This window comes from Telopea speciosissima, chromosome 2, assembly GCF_018873765.1.
Source record: "Telopea speciosissima isolate NSW1024214 ecotype Mountain lineage chromosome 2, Tspe_v1, whole genome shotgun sequence".
NCBI classification, from domain to species: domain Eukaryota; kingdom Viridiplantae; phylum Streptophyta; class Magnoliopsida; order Proteales; family Proteaceae; genus Telopea; species Telopea speciosissima.
This window is the reverse complement of record NC_057917.1, coordinates 46241695-46260495: the sequence shown is the minus strand read 5'-3', so window position 1 is coordinate 46260495 and position 18801 is coordinate 46241695.

Sequence of the window (18801 nt, the reverse complement as noted above, 5' to 3'; positions counted from 1 at the left end):
GCGACGGACCAGGGGGGCGCGACGTGATCAGGTGGGTGTGACGTGATCGAGGACACGATGGACCAGGCGGGCGCAAAGATGAGGGCGCGACGGACGAAGGCACAATGACCCAGGAGGGCGTGACTACCTGGGCAAGTGTGACACACCAAGGCACTTGAGGCGATGGCAGACGATCTAGGCAAAAGCAACTACAAGAGTAAGCTCAAAGCAAACCACAAGACACTAAGCCCCAAGGCTAGTGGGCAAGAGAAAGCTTGAGAAAGGACATGTAACAAACACTTGGGGGGCAAACCAAGATGGGGACAAAGAACAAGGCAAGGAAGAAAAGCCAAAAATCAAAAAGTAGGAAGCACAAGACAAGAGAGAGAAAAAGTGAAAATGAAAAAGGGGAAGAAGAATATATATCTATACAAAAAAGAAAAGAAAGGAAAAAGGTAAAAGGATGTGAGAGGAGGGATTTGAACCCACAACCTCCTCACATCAACAATTTGTAGACTCACCCCTAGAGAGGAATTATTTGCCAACAACCCCCTCGATGACATACAAATGCATGAAGAACTCTCTTGAGCATGTTGTTCCAAGAGAGTGGGGGGCAAATGATGAACCACAAATCATCCCCACCAATCGAAAGATGCCACGTGTCCCTAAGAAAGAAGATCCACCTGGACGTCCTCTCCTCCGAGGCAACGTACTCCAACGGGATATAAGTACGAGTTAGATTACACTACGTCAACAACAAGATGAACACCTCTACAGGACTCCGGAGCCTGGCTTACTACTCACGTAACCCACATGGACTCAAGAAGGACCTAGTCATCCGGACGGATCTATCCCTCCGGAAGGATCTATCCATCTAGAAGGACAACCCTACTGGGACTCTAAATCTCGCAGGAAGATGACCAACCAGAGAGGAGCCCTGTTACTCAGGGAAACCTCCACCTATGAAGAAGACTTCACATCAACTAGGGACTCTCCACTCCGCCATGCACTACTATAAAAGAGAAGGTATCTCACACCCTCAACTCATCTTGAATAATCTCTATTCATCTGTTTGCTCAGGAGATCTCACTTTGGCATCGAAGAGCCCTAGGCCGGAACCACACCAGTTCTCTTTGATGACTTACTTGGTCCTCTTGCAGGTGACGACACTCGTAGGACCGCTCGACGATTTCTTGACGCAACATTTATATATATTGTTTTATGCATTGTGATACATTAAATCACATATCTATTAATATAAATATAAGATAAATGTAAAAGTAAAAGAAACGTAAGATAATCAAAGACTAAGAAGAGTAGAAGAAAGGGTAATTGATGAACTCTCAAGTCTCAACCATAACCATCATCAACAAAACGGTAAAAATGTCCATTTAGAAGAAACGTATTAAAAAAAAATAAATCATTATCTGAGAACTATTCAAATACGTTCAAAAATTAATAGGATATTATTCGAATTTGTCTGAATATAATCGAATACGTATATGATAATGTAACTGTCGGACCGAATTCTGCTGTTTACATCCTTAATCCAAATTGAATTTTGAGACAATTTTTAGGTTAAATTGGTAATTCAATTCCAATTGGAGGGTTAGTTATGGATGTAGTGTTCTATTACCCTTAATCATAGATCATAATAATGCGAAAAAGAGTCGGCTAACAATAATGTTCTTCTCTAATCGAAGAATCCTAACTTTAAAGTCAGCTAACAATAATGACTCTCTCTCTCTCTCTCTCAATTTGTCTATGCATCTTTTTAAATCCTTCTTTCTTGGCACGTAAACTGAGCTACTATTTGTTAATCAAAAAAAAAAAAAAAAAAAAACTAAGTGATATTTCTTTATGGGAAGCATTTTTCTATACGGGAGTGTGGCCTATGCCAGCACTCCCATGAGTCTATCTCTCTCCTCCTTAAAACAAGGTGGCAGAGGTGTCTTTTCACATGGGAAGGAGAGAGATAGCCTCCTGGGAGTGCTGGCGTAGGCCACACTCCCGGATCTACGCCAACACTCTCGGACAAAACTTTTTCCCATTCTTTATTTATACTTTCACAAATAAATAGTGAGCATGTGTTCCATAAAAAAAAACTAAGTGATATTTTTTTATGGGAAAAAATTCTCTGTCCGAGAATGTGGCCTATGCCAGCACTCTCATGAGTTTATCTCTCTTCTTTTCATGTGAAAAGACACCTCTACCCCTTGTTTTAAGGAAGATAGAGATAGACACAAGGGAGTGCTGACGTAGGCCACACTCAAGTGCAGAAAACTACTTCTCTTTCTTTATTTATACTTTCACAAATAAATAGTGAGCATATGTCCCATCAAAAAAAAAAAATTGTGAGCATGTGTTGAGGAAATGGAAGTACGGTCATTATGACAACAAAACCATTAGCCATTGAAACAGTATGAAACTCCCCATTTCATTTCATGTCCTTTTCTGATTACTCTTTTCCTCTTAAGTTTTATTTTATAGGAACTTCTCCACACTCAAGAAAAGGTCAGCAGCACAATCAATACGGGCGATTTAAAAACAACTTATTTTAATCGTTCATTGGAACTCCATTGGATCTATCTCAATGATTGTGACAATTTTATAACTTGAAAATTGTTCGTTTGCATCATTTTCCATCATTTGCATCTTGCATGTTCCGTATGACATTAAGGCCCCGTTTGTTTAACGGAGAGAATGGGATGAAAATATTGTGAGACTCCCGGAATATTGAGTTTAATTTTTATTTAAGATATCAGATTAAATATCCTAATGAAGTAAACCTCCCGGAATTCTTACCTAAAAACAGAAAAAGAAGGAACTGAGATGACGTCACTACAATGAAGGAAGATTTGCGATTCCATCTAGAACATACCTGGCATAATACAAGTTATATCTGAATGAGATCTATGGTATCCAAGGTTTAGTGAAATTTCACCTAGGATACCTAACGTATGTGAAATGTTATTTAGGGTACCTCGCATTTCATGATATCTTGTTTGAGGTTTCTTACTTTTTTATAATCCCAATTTTACCCTTCCCATACGCATTCCCTCCCTGGCAACACCACCTTATTCCTTAATCCTTCCGCCCTATCCTGTTCTGCAGCCTCACCTCATCCCACCCCACCTTCACTCTCCACCCCCAGCCCCTCTACCTCTGTCCTTTTTCCCCATTCCCTGCCCCCACCCCGTACGACCTTTCACAGCCCCACCCCACCAGTCCCTTTACAACTTTTTTTTTTTTTAAATCTTAATCGTGTCCTCTTCAAGGAGTACAGATTTCTGCAACTCATCAATACCAGAACTTCCATAAAAATAGAAAACTAATTATCTTATTGCTTGCTTCTCTTCAATAATATGAGAAAAGAACATAATATTTTTTTTGGGTAAAAAAATAGAACAGAAATTTGAGACTTGGTATAGAGTATGTAAATCGAACACGGGTCCGGCTCGGTCTAAGCTGCCCAGAAGGGGCAGGTCGGACCTGACCCGACCTGTTGCGCGTGGAGAGAACCAGCCACTTAGGTGGTTGGGTCTCTTCCCCCCTCTTTGATCGATTCCTAGTGGGAGTCTAAATATGGACAGGGGTTTTAGGTTTTTGGCTTTATATAGAAAGCCTGTAACCCTAAGACCATATCATATGAGAAATCAATTAATTCTCCCTCTCTCCAGTATTTTGTGTTCTCTTTGGGATTCCATTTCTTCCCAGAGATTTGTGGTGTGGAGTTCTTCTTTGTGGAGAAACCTTTCAAGATATTCGAAGATCGTGAGAGAGATTGTTTGAGTTCGTGAAGCTAGTAAACAAACCTGTACGAGATCCTCTTCCGCTCCGTTCCCATCTCCGTTCAGGTAACACCCTAAAGGGTGATGATTTATTTACATAATTAGCATTAGAGCCTTTAGAGTTTGGTTCGGTCTTGACTTAAGAAGAATTTTTTTAAAGTTTCTTGAGACCGCAACCAGGTGGATGTTGCAATGGCAGCACACATGCATCGCAACTGGCTACCCGTTCGCACTGCTGGCGCCTTTGCTATGTGCCCCGCATGTACCTTTGTTGCCACGCAGCCTTGGCCACGAGTCGTTACCCCTCGCCCTGAACATGCACACCAAGTTATGATGCTTCCATTTTTTTTTTTTAATAAAAAAAAAATAAAGCAACATTGATGCTACTGTCATGAATAGCATAATCATGACTTTCAAAAGACATAATGATGGCTTTCATGAGTGTTTAAAAGCCCACCATTATTTAAAAAAAAAAAACTGTCATTATGTAACTTTATGTTATACCATATCTATGTAAGTCTGGGAAACGTACGGTTTTTATTTTTTGTTTTTATTGGTGCGCATGAGTGGATGTGGAACATAAGGAGGGCTAAATTAGGCTCGGGCGTAAGGGCTGTTGCCCATGTACGTAGGCCGTACAGCTTGTACTGTTGAATTCCATTGGAGTTGCTACACGATAAAAAAAAAAAAAAGGGTAGATTCAAAATTTTATTTTAGGGATTTGATTTAGGATTTTTGGGAAGGAAATGGGTGAAGTGGGAATCCCTTTACCCACACTCTTTCTTTTTTCCTAATTAGGCTATAATTGTGTTTGTATGCCCAAATTTTTTAATTGTCCTTGAGTTTTTTTTTTTGTTATAATGTGTTTGCAAATTTAAATTGGTAATTTTACCCTCTCGTGGCGGTATTGAATTTGTTTGATTCGCATCATATGAATAGTAAGAGGTCAAACCCCGTCCCATGCAATCTATATATTTTTTTTTATCTTATGAGATGGAAAATTTATTGGTGCTTGTGTAAGGGATATGTATTTTTGTGTATGTGCAATAGAGTTGGTATTTGAATGTGATGCAAAGTGCGTGCTCTTTAGTAGTAATGTAGTAGGATTCTTCAACGTAAAGAGACGGTTGTAATTTTAAGTTTTTGTGTTGAGAAGCCATGTAAAGAGAAGCTACTGCACTGCGTATCATGTTCTTGTATCGACTCGGCATATCACTTCAAATACCAATTTGGGTCTCTTGTGTGAGATCCTTGCGCACTCGATGGATGACGCATTCCTCTTTGACTTGTTTTTGTTCAAAATTGATTGAAATTATACGTCCCCAAATCCACACACTTGTGAGATTTGATTACGAGCCTAGCAAAATTTTTGATCTTACCTTGTGGAGAAGGGAATAGTTAATTTTGATAAGGGTTTCTTGAACAAAATCTTTGAATGTATAGTAAATGTCATCTCTTGTATATTATGGATTGTAGTGATGGCCACCAAGACCGTTATTGCTGATCTTAACCAAGTCAATAAGTTGGATGGAACCAATTATGACATGTGACATCATAAGATTAGATTCTTACTGTCACACCCCAAATCACCCCCTGAGAGGATTAGGTAGGTGATCCGAATTGCGTAACGGCAATCCGCCAAATCCCACGGATCTAGAAGCAGTTATTACATTCACGGTCCCACATTCATCACATTACTACGGGTAAGATCAGAGTGCCGTAGATAAACTACAATTACAATAACAAAGAGAAGCGTAGAGATACGGGAAATGATGATAATATATACATACAATTGTTTGTCCTGATACATTCCCCAAACTACCCATAAACTGATGAGTAAAGCTGACAAGAACAAAAGCCAAAGAAAATACATACATACATATATATATATATATATATATATATATATATATATATATATATAGGGTGAGCTGTCTCAACCCCAAAAAGAAAGTAAGAAAAACTATAGCAAAACCACAAGCAAGACGGGGACAAACTACTATAAAAAACAAAAAGGAGTCCCGTAGGCAAAAAGCATCAAGTACACTCTTCAACGGTCTTCATCAATGACCACCGAGAATGCACGCATCATCGGCACAACCTCCGTCAGGGTCCACACCAATATCATCATAATAACAAGGGCTCTCCTCCTCGTAATGAGCCTCCATGCCACAGCGGCATCGATTTGCAAAATCATCTAAAGAAAAAACATGTATAACAGAGTGTGAGCCCCACTGAGCTCGTGAGTAAAATATATCATCATGCATGCATATTGCAACCACAATCCCCATGATCCTACATGATATGCAAGTCTAGTTTATCTATTAGCCACCTAACAATACAGCTAAGTCAGGTCAGTGCTACTACAATCCCCAATACATATATCCCTGGTGCGGGCTTGGTTACCCCTTTCCATGATACAGCCATTGAGTTGTCGGAGAGGACCAGTCAGCTCCCGCATTCGTTCACCAAGGTCAGCCCGACCAGCCCTTTGTGATTAACCTGTAGGACAATCCATCACTTTTCTCTTTTCTTTTCTTTCTTGGATTATAGCCCAAATTCACCATTCCGGTGCAAACATATTTCTTTCTTTGCATTTCTTTTCTTTTCTCATATACACATATGGTCACCCTCACAGGCATCCAACACCTTAACCCCTGTTGGCAAGGGTGCGTAGCATGGGTGATGAAACTCTAACCCCATGTCTATATGGTATCGTATGAGTCGGGCGGTGTCAATCGTATCCCATTCTACAGGCTACCATAGGCCTCATTTCCAAGCCGACTACGGCATCTAGTCTAACATTAACAATCATCAAATAAAATTCACAGTGTTGATCAACAAACAGTCAATGTGTAGTAATTTGAGTAATTAAACAAAATTAGATAACACAACATTTATAATTTAAGATTCTTAACTGCCGGCATAGTAACACAGTTACACATACATATATGAAACTACTTCACTCAACTGGGTCTGGTGCTAAGAACTCGGTTGCAAATTCAGTTCCAACTGCAGTCTGGCTGTAGGCCTCGAGCGCGGGATCAAATCCTAGATATAAATCAGAAATTATCATTTTAATATTCCAATCTATCACTGGTGGTCCTAGGATTAACCTGAGCTCACTGGCTTTACCCACTGTTCAGTTGGTTTTCACTTGGAATTCTCTGGGCTTTGCACTGGGCCTTAGGCCTATGTCCCGGTGCATCATCCAAAGATGGTGGCCTAGGGGTAAAATGATCATTTATAGTATTAGTACCTGACCCTAGGTCATAATAGGCTTACAGTGCTGTCCCCAGGTTAACAGTGCTGCAGGACCAAGCACAAGCAGGGTTTCCAAGTCCTGCGGGCCCACTTGGGTTCCCAAGCATTCCCTCATATGGACAGATGTAGGGAGGGGCATTTAGGTAATTTTCCACCTTCCCATACAGTACCATGGCCACTGGGTGAGGTCCCCCAAGTCAAAACATCAAAATAGCAGTAAATTACTCACTGGGCGATGTCTCTAGGCGTTGGGTGCATCGCCCAGAGTCTTCAAATCGAGATCTGGCTGAGATTCCTAGGTTGCTGGTTATGGGCAGTGACCAAATCATCTCCCCATGCATGTTAGGGTATTAGGTGACCCCAGGGGTGATCTCCATTTTGGTCCATGTGGATTTTCCACTGGGCCCACCACTTGGCTGCCAGAGGCTGCCTAGACTGCCTAGTGAATAGTATCACAAGGTTTTCTTCAGGTATAAAACTCAGTCTTAGCTACATGCAAAGCCTGAAATAGATGTAAAATGATGATCCAAGGCTGCTACCACCTAGGGCTAGGTCCCATGCAGCCAGGGCTTACATCCAGGACTCCAACAACCAAATAACAGTGCATCTGGTAGTGTAGCCATGCACAGCCAGATTTTGGCTCCAAGACCAGTAGAACAGATCTGTAATATTACTTAAAATTCTCAGATCTTCCATGCTTCACACTTGCATGGCAGATCTGGAGCAGTTCTAGGCAGTTTCCATCTGTTCTGGGCTGCCAAAGAGCAGAAATCCAACAAACAGCAGAGATTTCAAAGAGGCAGTAGGTGTTTTATGAGGTTTTATACCTGCACAGGTGTAGAGCTGCTCGAATCCAAGCCTTGGATGAGGGGCTGCACCCCAATCCTTCCTTCTTCTCTTCCTTCTTCTCCTTCTTCCTCTCTTTTCCTCTCCTTTCTTTCTTCTCCCTCTCCAATGAATTGAATAGCACCAAGAGCTCTAAAATGAGCTGAGGTACATGTATTTATAGGCCTAGGCTGACTAAGGCCTGTTTGGTTGGTTAAGGCCCCTTTTGAAAATGCATTTTTGACTGCATTCTCAGCCATTCTAGGCACATTAGTGGGGTCCACAGTGGTCCAAGGGTATGAGGTGGTCCCTCAGACTCCCCTTTATCTATGGAGGGTGCCTATGTCCAATATAAGTGGTCCCCATAATTTAAAATCAATTTAATATGTTGTTTTGCACTCTAGGCGATGTCTCTGGGCTTTGTCTGCATCGCCCAGAGATTTCAGCAAGGCTGAATCTCAGTGGGGCTTGCACAGGGGTTTGACCCATGGTTAGGGCATTGTCCCCACATGCCAATTGGAGGTTTTTACATACTTTTCCAGGGGTGGGTCCCATAATTATAGAGAGGAGAGAGATTACCTGAAGTCCAAGCCATACATAATGCTGTGAGCTGTGCAGCTGCAAGGGTCAGTGATCCACCCACTGACAGGTATATAGGATGATCCACATAGGGTTTCTTCATCAATCCAAATCATTGGAGTGATACTCCACAGTGTTCTTGGTTGCCTAGTCAGGGGTTCTTGTCCTTCAATCAAAATTCCAGCCAGTCAGGAGCAGGGTTTGACATTTCTCCCCACCTTACAAAAATTTCGTCCTCGAAATTTGCTTACCTTGTAATTCAAAGAGTTGAGGATATTTCTCTTTCATTCTTATTCTCGCTCCCATGAAGCTTCTTCTACGGGATTGTTTCCCCATCGAACCTTCACAAAGGCGACCATGCGGTTACGCAGGTTATGCTCCTTTTTGTCCAATATCTTTGTAGGTTGCTCCTCATAGGTCATATCTACATCCAACTGTTCAGGTTCAGTTGATAATACATGCGTCAGGTTGTTAATGTACTTTCTTAACATCGACACATGGAAAACATCGTGGACGCTCGACAAAGATGATGGTAATGCCAGTCGGTATGCCACGGGTCCTACTTTATTGAGTATTTCATATGGACCGATGAATCTTGGGCTCAACTTGCCCTTCTTGTTGAAACGTAGCAATCCTTTAGTTGGAGACACTCGAAGTAACACTTTTTCTTCGACATCAAATTCAATGTCCTTCCTTCAATTATCCGCATAACTTTTCTGTCTTGACTGGGCTGCCTTGATCTTATCTCTTATAACATCCACCTTGTCACAGGTCACTTGTATCATCTCAGGTCCGAGATATTTTTGTTCACCAACTTCATCCCAATATAGCGGAGTTCGACACTTTCGTCCATAAAGAGCTTCGAATGGTGCCATGCCAATGGTGGAGTGATAGCTATTATTGTATGCAAATTCCACCAGAGGTATGTGAGCATCCCAACTATTGGTCATTTCCAAAACGCAGACCTGGAGCATAGCCTCCAGAGTCTGAATAGTTCTTTCTGACTGTCCGTTCGTCTGCGGATGGAAAGCTGTACTAAGATTCAGTTGAGATCCCAATGCCTTTTGTAAACTCCTCCAAAACCTTGAGGTAAATCGAGGATCTCTGTCAGACACAATACTGATAGGCACGTCATGTATGCGGACTATGTTTTCTATATATAATTGGGCAAGCTTCTCCATAGAATAACTTATCTTGATTGGTATAAAGTGAGCTGCCTTTGTCAGTCCGTCTACGATCACCCAAATCACATTCATGCCCTTCCGAGTGTTGGGCAGATTGGTCATGAAATCCATAGTGATCCTTTCCCACTTTCATTCAGGTATGGGAAGTGGCTGCAATAAACCATATGGTCGGTGTCTCTCTGCTTTTATCTGTTGACAGGTGAGGCACTTGGACATGTATATAGCTATGGTCTCCTTCATTCCCATCCACCAGTAATACTTCTTCAAATCCTTGTACATCTTTGTACTTCTGGGGTGGATTGTATAGGGTGAGTTACGCGCCTCTTTAAGGATTCAGTCTTGGACATCATAATCATCAGGCACGCACAATCTGTCTCGAAACTTCAGTGCACCGTCTTGGGCCAAAGAAAAGTCTGGGTCCTTATGGACACCTTGTTGTACTTCCCAAATGATCTTGGCTAGCTAGGGGTCCAATGGTTGCTTCACAGTTACTTCTTCTCGTATCGACGGCTATAGATCCATAGCTACTAATTGCATAGCCGTTCTGTCGATCACGAGTTCTAGATCAAACTTTCGAGCTTCTTCTACCAACTGTTTGCTTATGACTAAGGAAATGAGAGATGTAGTCTGAGATTTTTTGCTTAACGCATCAGCAACAACGTTAGCCTTACCATGGTGGTACTGGATTTCACAGTTATAATCTTTCATCAGTTCTAACCACCGCCTTTATCTCATGTTCAGCTCCTTCTGGGTGAAGAAATACTTCAGACTTTTATGATCGCTGAAGATTTCACTCTTTTCACCATATAGGTAATGCCGCCATATCTTTAACGCAAAGACCACCGCTACCAACTCTAAGTCATTAGTGGGGTAATTCTTTTCGTGTTCCTTTAATTGTCTAGAGGCGTAGGTGACTACTTTACCTTTCTGCATTAGGACGTCACCCAATCCTATCCTGGATGCATCAGTATACACTACCATCCCTCCGGTGCCATCCGAAATGGTCAAGACTGGAGCTATCACCAATCGGTTTCTCAATTCCTGAAAACTTTTCTCGCATGCTTCATTCCATTCAAATTTGGCTCCCTTCTTTATAAGTTTTGTCATGGGTGCCGAAATCTGTGAGAAATTTGCAATAAATTGGCGGTAATACCCGACCAATCCTAAGAAACTCCGAATCTCAGTGGCACTCTTCGGAGTCTCCCACTCAAGAACCGCTTTCACCTTTCCTGGATCCACTTTGATGCTGTCCTCAGTGACGAAGTGTCCCAAGAATCCAATCTGGTGAAGCCAGAATTCACATTTACTAAACTTGGCATAAAGTTGGTGCTCCCGCAACCGCTGCAGCACAAATGTAAGGTGCTGAGCATGCTCTTCCTCATTCTTGGAGTACACCAAAATGTCGTCAATAAACACAATGATGAACTTACCCAATACGTCATGGAATACTCTATTCATCATGTCTATGAACGCTGCCGGGGCGTTGGTTAATCCGAACGATAAAACCAGGAATTCATAATGTCCATATCGAGTTCGGAACTCCGTTTTGTGACTATGACCGCTCTTGATCTTCAATTGATGGTATCCCGACCTAAGATCGATTTTGGAGAAAACTCTTGCTCCTTGTAACTGATCAAATAGGTCATCAATGCGCGGCAATGGATATCGATTCTTGATAGTTAGTTTATTTAACTCGCGGTAGTCGATACACAATCGCATACTACCATGCTTCTTTTTAAGAAACAACATGGGTGCTCCCCAGGGTGATACGTTGGGTCGTATAAATCCCTTCTTCAACAGGTCTTAAAGTTGAACCTGTAACTCCTTCAGTTTGATTGGCGCCATCCGATATGGTACCTTGGATACCGGTGCTACACCAGGAATTAGATCAATAGCGAACTCTATATCGCGGTCAGGCGGTAGCTGCTTCAGATCTTCTGGAAAAACATCAGGAAATTCTCTGATGACCTCAAGTTCTTCTAAGGGTTTTATCTTTGCCTCCGTGTCTATCATAGTGGCCAAAAAGCCTTGGCATCCATCATCTAGCAACCTTCGTGTCTGGAGGGCTGATAAGGTTATCCTCCTAGGTTTCCTCCTTGGTTCACTTTGATAGGTGAAGATTGACCCATCATCCATTTTAAACACTATCATCTTCTCCGCACACAAGACTTTTGCACCGTTGGCGGATAACCAATCCATGCCTAGTATTATGTCAAAATCCTTTATATCCAACTTTATCAATCGTGCAGTTAGCTTCTTCCCACAAATCTAAATCTGGCAAGGGTCATAGACCTCCTTCAAACTCACGACACTACCTATCGGTGTGCTGACTATTAGCTCATTCCTGATGTCTCTTGGTTGATCTTTCATCCTATTCGTAAAAGTGGTAGAAATGAAAGAGTGGGTTGAGCCCGAGTCGAATAATACTTGTGCAGGTACGGTCAAGACACTCAGGGTACCTAGGGTTCGTACATAATTTAGGTTACATGAAGTAAGCCAGTTATTCCCTATAATTTTAGTGGTGTTCGGCACACTTACCTGTTAATACATTGGGGTTCGCCTCAGCTTCTTCATTCGTCATTGTAAACACCTTTCCTTAGGTCCGATTATCCCGTGGCTGAAAAGGTCTAACGTAGGGCTGATTCGACGAGTTGTTGCCATACCCACGCAATCTGCAATCTCTAGCCATGTGCCCTTATTGCACACACAACACTTATAGGGTGGAACAACAAGTATTGAGGCTTGGCTCACTTGACTGGTAGCGGGTCGGGCTGTCGAAGTTGCTGTTGTCATTTGACTCATTGTCGGTTGAGCAGGTCGATTGAAAGTGGGGCGGAAAGGGTTTTGACCCATATTTGGCCTACGATACTAAGTCGAGTTGGAATTTGAATTGGTTCCGTGGTAAGCTTTATTTTTCCAGCCATAAGTCTGGAAATTATTTGGCCTCTTGCCTACAGACAACGTCACCGCTTTCTCTTTCTCTTTTTCTTTAAATGTATCTTCCATTGTCTTCGCCTTGTTGACCATCTGAGCATAATCCCAGATACCCATGATTGACAATACTGATCCGATCTCAGTCTTGAGTCTTTTCTCAAATTTCTTTGCTTTACTAAATTCCCTTTTCAGGTGCTCTGGAGCAAAATGGAACAGGTCTTCAAATTGCTATTGGTAATCCAGCACTGACTTGGTCCCTTGCACCAGTGTGGTGAACTCAACTTCTTTCCTATCCCTGAAACTTTCTGGGAAGTAGTTCTTAAAGAAGACTTCTTTAAATTGCTCCCACGTGGGATTCGGGTGAGTAGCTTCCAAGTTGAGCTTAGTAGCTTTCCACCAAGCTTCGGCTTCATTCTGCAACTGATAACCCACACATATCAGTTTCTATGGGTCCGTTCACTCAAGTACTTCAAATGCCTTCTCTAGGGCACTAATCCACCGTTCTGGCTGCATTGCTTCAAAAGTTAATTTGGAAAATGCAGGCAGTTGAAGTTTCTTGAATCTCTCCATAACCTTGGCGATAGAGTTCTCCGCTAAGTGTTGAGGCACAGGTGGTGGAAATAGTACCGACCGGTTGGGTGGTTGTGGTGGTGCTGCACGTTCATGCATTATGGTTGCAAACTGTGTAGACATCTGACCAAGCAATTCTTGTTGTTGTTGCATGGTCCGCATCATAGTGGTCATGAATGCAGTTACATCGTCAGCTACCATATTTGGCTGAGGTGCTGCAACAGTGGCTTGTGCAGCTGCTGGTGCCTCTGACGAAGCAGCCGATGCTTCAGAATTTTGAGCCTCAGTCCCATTTGACAGTTCAACCTCTGGTATAACACAAGGTTGTTTTCCCTTGCGACCACCACAAGAACTTCTTCTTGTGTTGACCATTGCTGCTTCTCTGAAAGGAGGAGCATGTTCAATATTCTAATATTGCTCATCGGGTCAACAATTATTTCCTAGTTAGTGCAGGTGCAAACCTAGTCCATAGTTCCAGTGAACTTCATGAGTCGCACCAGTAAGGTGGATTGTTAGATATGTCAATCTTTGTTTATTGTGAGGTGTTTCTTTCACTTTGTGTTTCGCTTTTCTTTCTTAAACATTTTATGTAATGATGTGCTATGCATGGCCCTATATGAGAGATTTCAAATTTTTAAATAAAAGACTTTTAATTATTTACCTGGTCTAACAGGCAAGTAATTCCAGCTTCCTTCCGGTCACAAACTCCATCGCAAGTAGGTACTCTATGTCGGCTCTTACTTCTTCAGCTAAGGACATATAAAAGTCTCGCTCCCCTGGTCCATTAATGGCAGTAAGGGCTAGATAAAAGTCCAACCAGTTCTCGGCTCGGGGTAGTACTAGTCGTATCCGTCTTAGTCTCTCTCGTAGTTGTCTAATATAGATCATGATGCTGGGGTCCCCAGACTTGGCTGAGGTAATGGGTCCTGTCATAGAAAATGGTTCTAAGCATCAGGTTATACTTAATTAAAAGAATTAAGTACATGCCTACAGAAATTTAAATGACTAAAAATCAATAAAAATATACTTGGGTTGGCTCGAGGTACCTTAGCATCTAAAGTGTTTTGATTGGCTAGACAACCTATTAGATCCTATTCTTGGCTGACCTAGACTTTGGATAGGGTAAGATCTACGCTCCCTACACGTCGTAAATATGTACTACAACATACCTACATATCTATGTTTGGTTTTGCATAGCAGCACTCCACTCAGTTTGTACATCACAATATCAAGCACATAATATTAATATCTTACACACACACCAATCCTCATAAGAGTATGTATATGTATATTTACCTATCATAAGGTACCTACCTTAGCAACAACTCAAAAGATTTCAACTTTCAATGAGTCTTACTATAATCCCCATGTAGGAGTTGTATCCCCTTAATTTTATGCAATTGTATTTATTTAATTAATTAATTTTTAACCAATTATATTTTATTATTTTATATACTTTTTTCCCAAATATGATCATACATATATATTTTTTTTTATAAATATTCACTTTTCCCAAATTTATTGAGGTTATTTTGGGTAAAACCACAGTGCCCATGTGTTAAAACACAAAATCAGCAAAAATGCATTCACTGGGCGATGGCTCTGGGCGTTGGATGCATCGCCCAGTGCCATCGTCCAGAGAATCGGGGCTCAGTTATATGAGTCCGAGAGGGGCCCATTTCATTTCATTCTTTCTCTAAACTTCCCTAAACACCTAGAGAAGCTCTTTAGAGGGTAGTGTGACCATTTCCACACCAAGTCCTCACATTCCCTTAGGTCCTTTGCGAATCCACGCGTGCCTAGGTAAGGATTCTTGGTTATTTTTGCTAGATTAGGTTTTTTTCTTTGTTTCTTCTTACTTTAGCTAGGTTTATGCTAAATTTTCCTTGGCCTAACCATTCTTTTTCCTTTCTTTGCAGCCCAATGTCTACAAGTCATCGTACGGCTAGGAAATTGGTAGCCCGCAAGAGGCTACGAGTCGAGAGCGATCATTCTTCCTCATCGTCATCCACGATACCTCCCTCTTCACCTAGGGACGATTAATCTTCGGAGGAGCCCGAGTTTGACCGATTCCTCTTCTCTAGGTATGAGCATTTTAAGGAGTGGGATAAGTTTAAGTCCCTCAAGATAGTCAATGGTCGGGTAGTATGGGTGGATGACTTCCATCAATACAGTCTCTTTACTAGGTTCAACACCTTGGGTTGGACCTCTATGTTGAATCCTATTGAACCTCATTATCCCAACTTGGTTTGGTATTTCTACTGCAACTTGGTGCCATCTGGGGCACAAGAGTTTGGATTGGTGAGTAGAGTGAAGGGAGTGGATATTAGGTTGACCACTGCCTCACTAGCAGGGATTTTGGAACTGCCCAATACTGGAGAGAGGTATTACTACAAGCCTCGCGTTGACATATCTGAGATGTTCTCTTTGGAGACTAGGAGGAGGGTCTTCAAAGCATTGATGGGTTCACTAGACACTCCTAAATTTGAGGCTTCCTACAAGCCTAGTGCTCGGGTGATTAGTAGGTGTGTAACCTACAACATCTACCCCAAAGGCGGTAATAGGGGTAGCATTTCTATGATGAGAGCGTATATCACATATTGACTATTAGGAGCAGGCAGAGGGGGTCCAGTCATAAACCTCCCATACCTATTACTTCAGGTTATGCTATATCATGCACAGAACCCATCTGATGGGAACCTTCCATATGGGAAGTTCCTTACCTTAGTCTTTCAACACTTTGAGATTCCTTTGGTGGGTGAGTACATGGAGAAGGATAGATCCACGCCCATTGATAAGACCTCAATACTGAAGATGAAGGTGCCAGGGGGTGATCCACTGGAGGATGAGGAGATGGTGATGCTAGGAGATGAGCAGCAGAGGGATGAGGAGCTGGATGAGGTGCAGGGTGGTGATGAGCAGGGTGACATCCAGGGTGAGCATGGAGAGGAGCAGGGTGATGAGCATGATGACATTGAGAGCATCGGTGCACAGTTTATAGACTTGCTTGCTTATGAGGTGACGGGTGCCACCAGTTCTCTGGTTCTTGGGCCTTCTGAGTGGGCACAGATGATGTCATAGTTTCAGGGTCTCAACACTCAGCTTTCTGACATGTCGACTAGGATGGATCGGGGCTTCACATCAATGGAGAGCAGGGTGGGATCTGTCGAGTAGTGCTTGGACTTTTGGGACAGGTTCTACCGTGTAGACTCATGCCAGTCACAGCCTCCTTCGAGCCACTTGCCTCTGCCGGAGTAGTTCTTCTGACCAACATCGGCGTCTATGCTACGTGGTTCTGACTTATCTTTTTTTTTTGTAGCTTATGTACTTATTTCCTTTTTTTTTTTGTTGGGATTAAATGTAGTCTTTTTTTTGGCAACTTATGTAATTATTGAAGTAATACTTCCAATCAAACTTATGTAGTGGGTCGGCCACGGTTGTCTTTATATTTAATGGAATTTATGCATCTTTTATTTAATTGCATCTACCTCCCTTGTAGCTTTCAGTTATTACTTGTTTTAGTGTTGGTAGCTTATTAACCCTAATCTGTACTCTGTGATTGTAAGAAGAGCCTCACGCTCTGATACCAAGCTCTGTCACACCCCAAACCACCACCTAGGAGGATTAGGTAGGTGAGCCGAATTGCGTAATGGCAATCCGCTAAATCCCACGGATCTAGAAGCAGTTATTATATTCACGGTCCCACATTCATCACATTACTACAGGTAAGATCAGAGTGCTGTAGATAAACTATAACTACAATAACAGAGAGAAGCATAGCGATACAGGAAATGATGATAATATATACATACACGTGCTTATCCTAATGCATTCCCCAAACTACCCACAAACTGATGAGTAAAGCTGACAAGAACAAAAGCCAAAGAAAATACATACATATATATACAGGGTGAGTTGTCTCAACCCCAAAAAGAAAGTAAGAAAAACTATAGCAAAACCACAAGCAAGACGGGGACAAACTCCTATAAAAAACAAAAAGGAGTCCCCAAGATAAAAAGCATCAAGCACACTCTTCAATGGTCTTCATCAATGACCACCGAGAATGCATGCATCATCGGCATGACCTCCATCGGGGTCCACACCAATATCATCATAATAACCAAGGCTCTCCTCCTCATAATGAGCCTCCATGCCACAGCGGCATCGATCTGCAAAATCATCTAAAGAAAAAACATGTATAACAGAGTGTGAGCCCCACTGAGCTCATGAGTAAAACATATCATCATGCATGCACATGCAACCACAATCCACATGATCCTACATGATATGAAACTCTAGTTTATTTATTAGCCACCTAACAATACAGCGAAGTCAGGTCAGTGCTACTACAATCCCCAATACACGTATCCCTGGTGCGGACTTGGTTATCCCTTCCCGCGATACACCCATTGAGTTGTCGGAGAGGACCAGTCAGCTCCCGCATTTGTTCACCAAGGTCAGCCCGACCAGCCCTCTGTGATTAACCTGTAGGACAATCCATCACTTTTCTCTTTTCTTTTCTTTCCTGGCTTATAGCCCATATTCACCATTCCGGTGCAAACAGATTTTTTTCTTTGCATTTCTTTTATTTTCTCATATACACATATGGTCACCCTCACAGGCATCCAATACCTTAACCCCTGTTGGCAAGGGTGTGTAGCACGGGTGATGAAACTCTAACCCCATGTCTATATGGCATCGTATGAGTCGGGCGGTGTCAACCGTATCCCATTCTATGGGCTACCACAGGCCTCATTTCCAAGCCGACTACGGCATCTAGTCTAACATTCATAATCATCAAATAAAATTCACAGTGTTGATCAACAAACAGTCAATGTGTAGTAATTTGAGTAATTGAACAAAATTAGATAACACAACATATATAATTTAAGATTCTTAACTGTCGGCATAGTAGCACAGTTACACATACATATATGATAATACTTCACTTACATGGGTCTGGTTCTAAGAACCCCGTTGCAAATTCAGTTCCAACTGCAGTCTGGTTGTAGGCCTCGAGCACGGGATCAAATCCTAGATATAAATAAAAAATTATCATTTTAATATTCCAATCTATCACTGGTGGTCCGAGGGTTAACCTGAGCTCACTAGGTTAACCCGGTGTTCAGTTGGTTTTCACTTGGAATTCTCTGGACCTTGCACTGGGCCTTAGGCCTATGTCCCGGTGCATAATCCAGAGATGGTGGCCTAGGGGTAAAATGGTCATTTATAGTATTAGTACCTGACCCTAGGTCATAATAGGCTTACAGTGTTGTCCCCAGCTTGACAGTGCTGCAGGACCAAGCATAGGTAGGGTTTCCAAGTCCTGCGGGGCCCACTTGGGTTCCCAAGCATTCCCTCATATGGACAGATGTAGGGAGGGGAATTTAGGTAATTTTCCACCTTCCCATATAGTACCATGGCCACTGGGTGAGGTCCCCCAAGTCAAAACATCAAAACAACAGCAAATCACTCACTGGGCCATATCTCTGGGCATTGGGTGCATCGCCCAAAGTCTTCAAAACGAGATCTGGCTGAGATTCCTAGGTTGTTGGTTATGGGCAGTGACCAAATCATCTCCCCATGCATGTTAGGGTGTTAGGCGACCCCAGGGGTGATCTCCATTTTGGTCCATATGGATTTTCCACTGGGCCCACCACTTGGCTGCCAGAGGC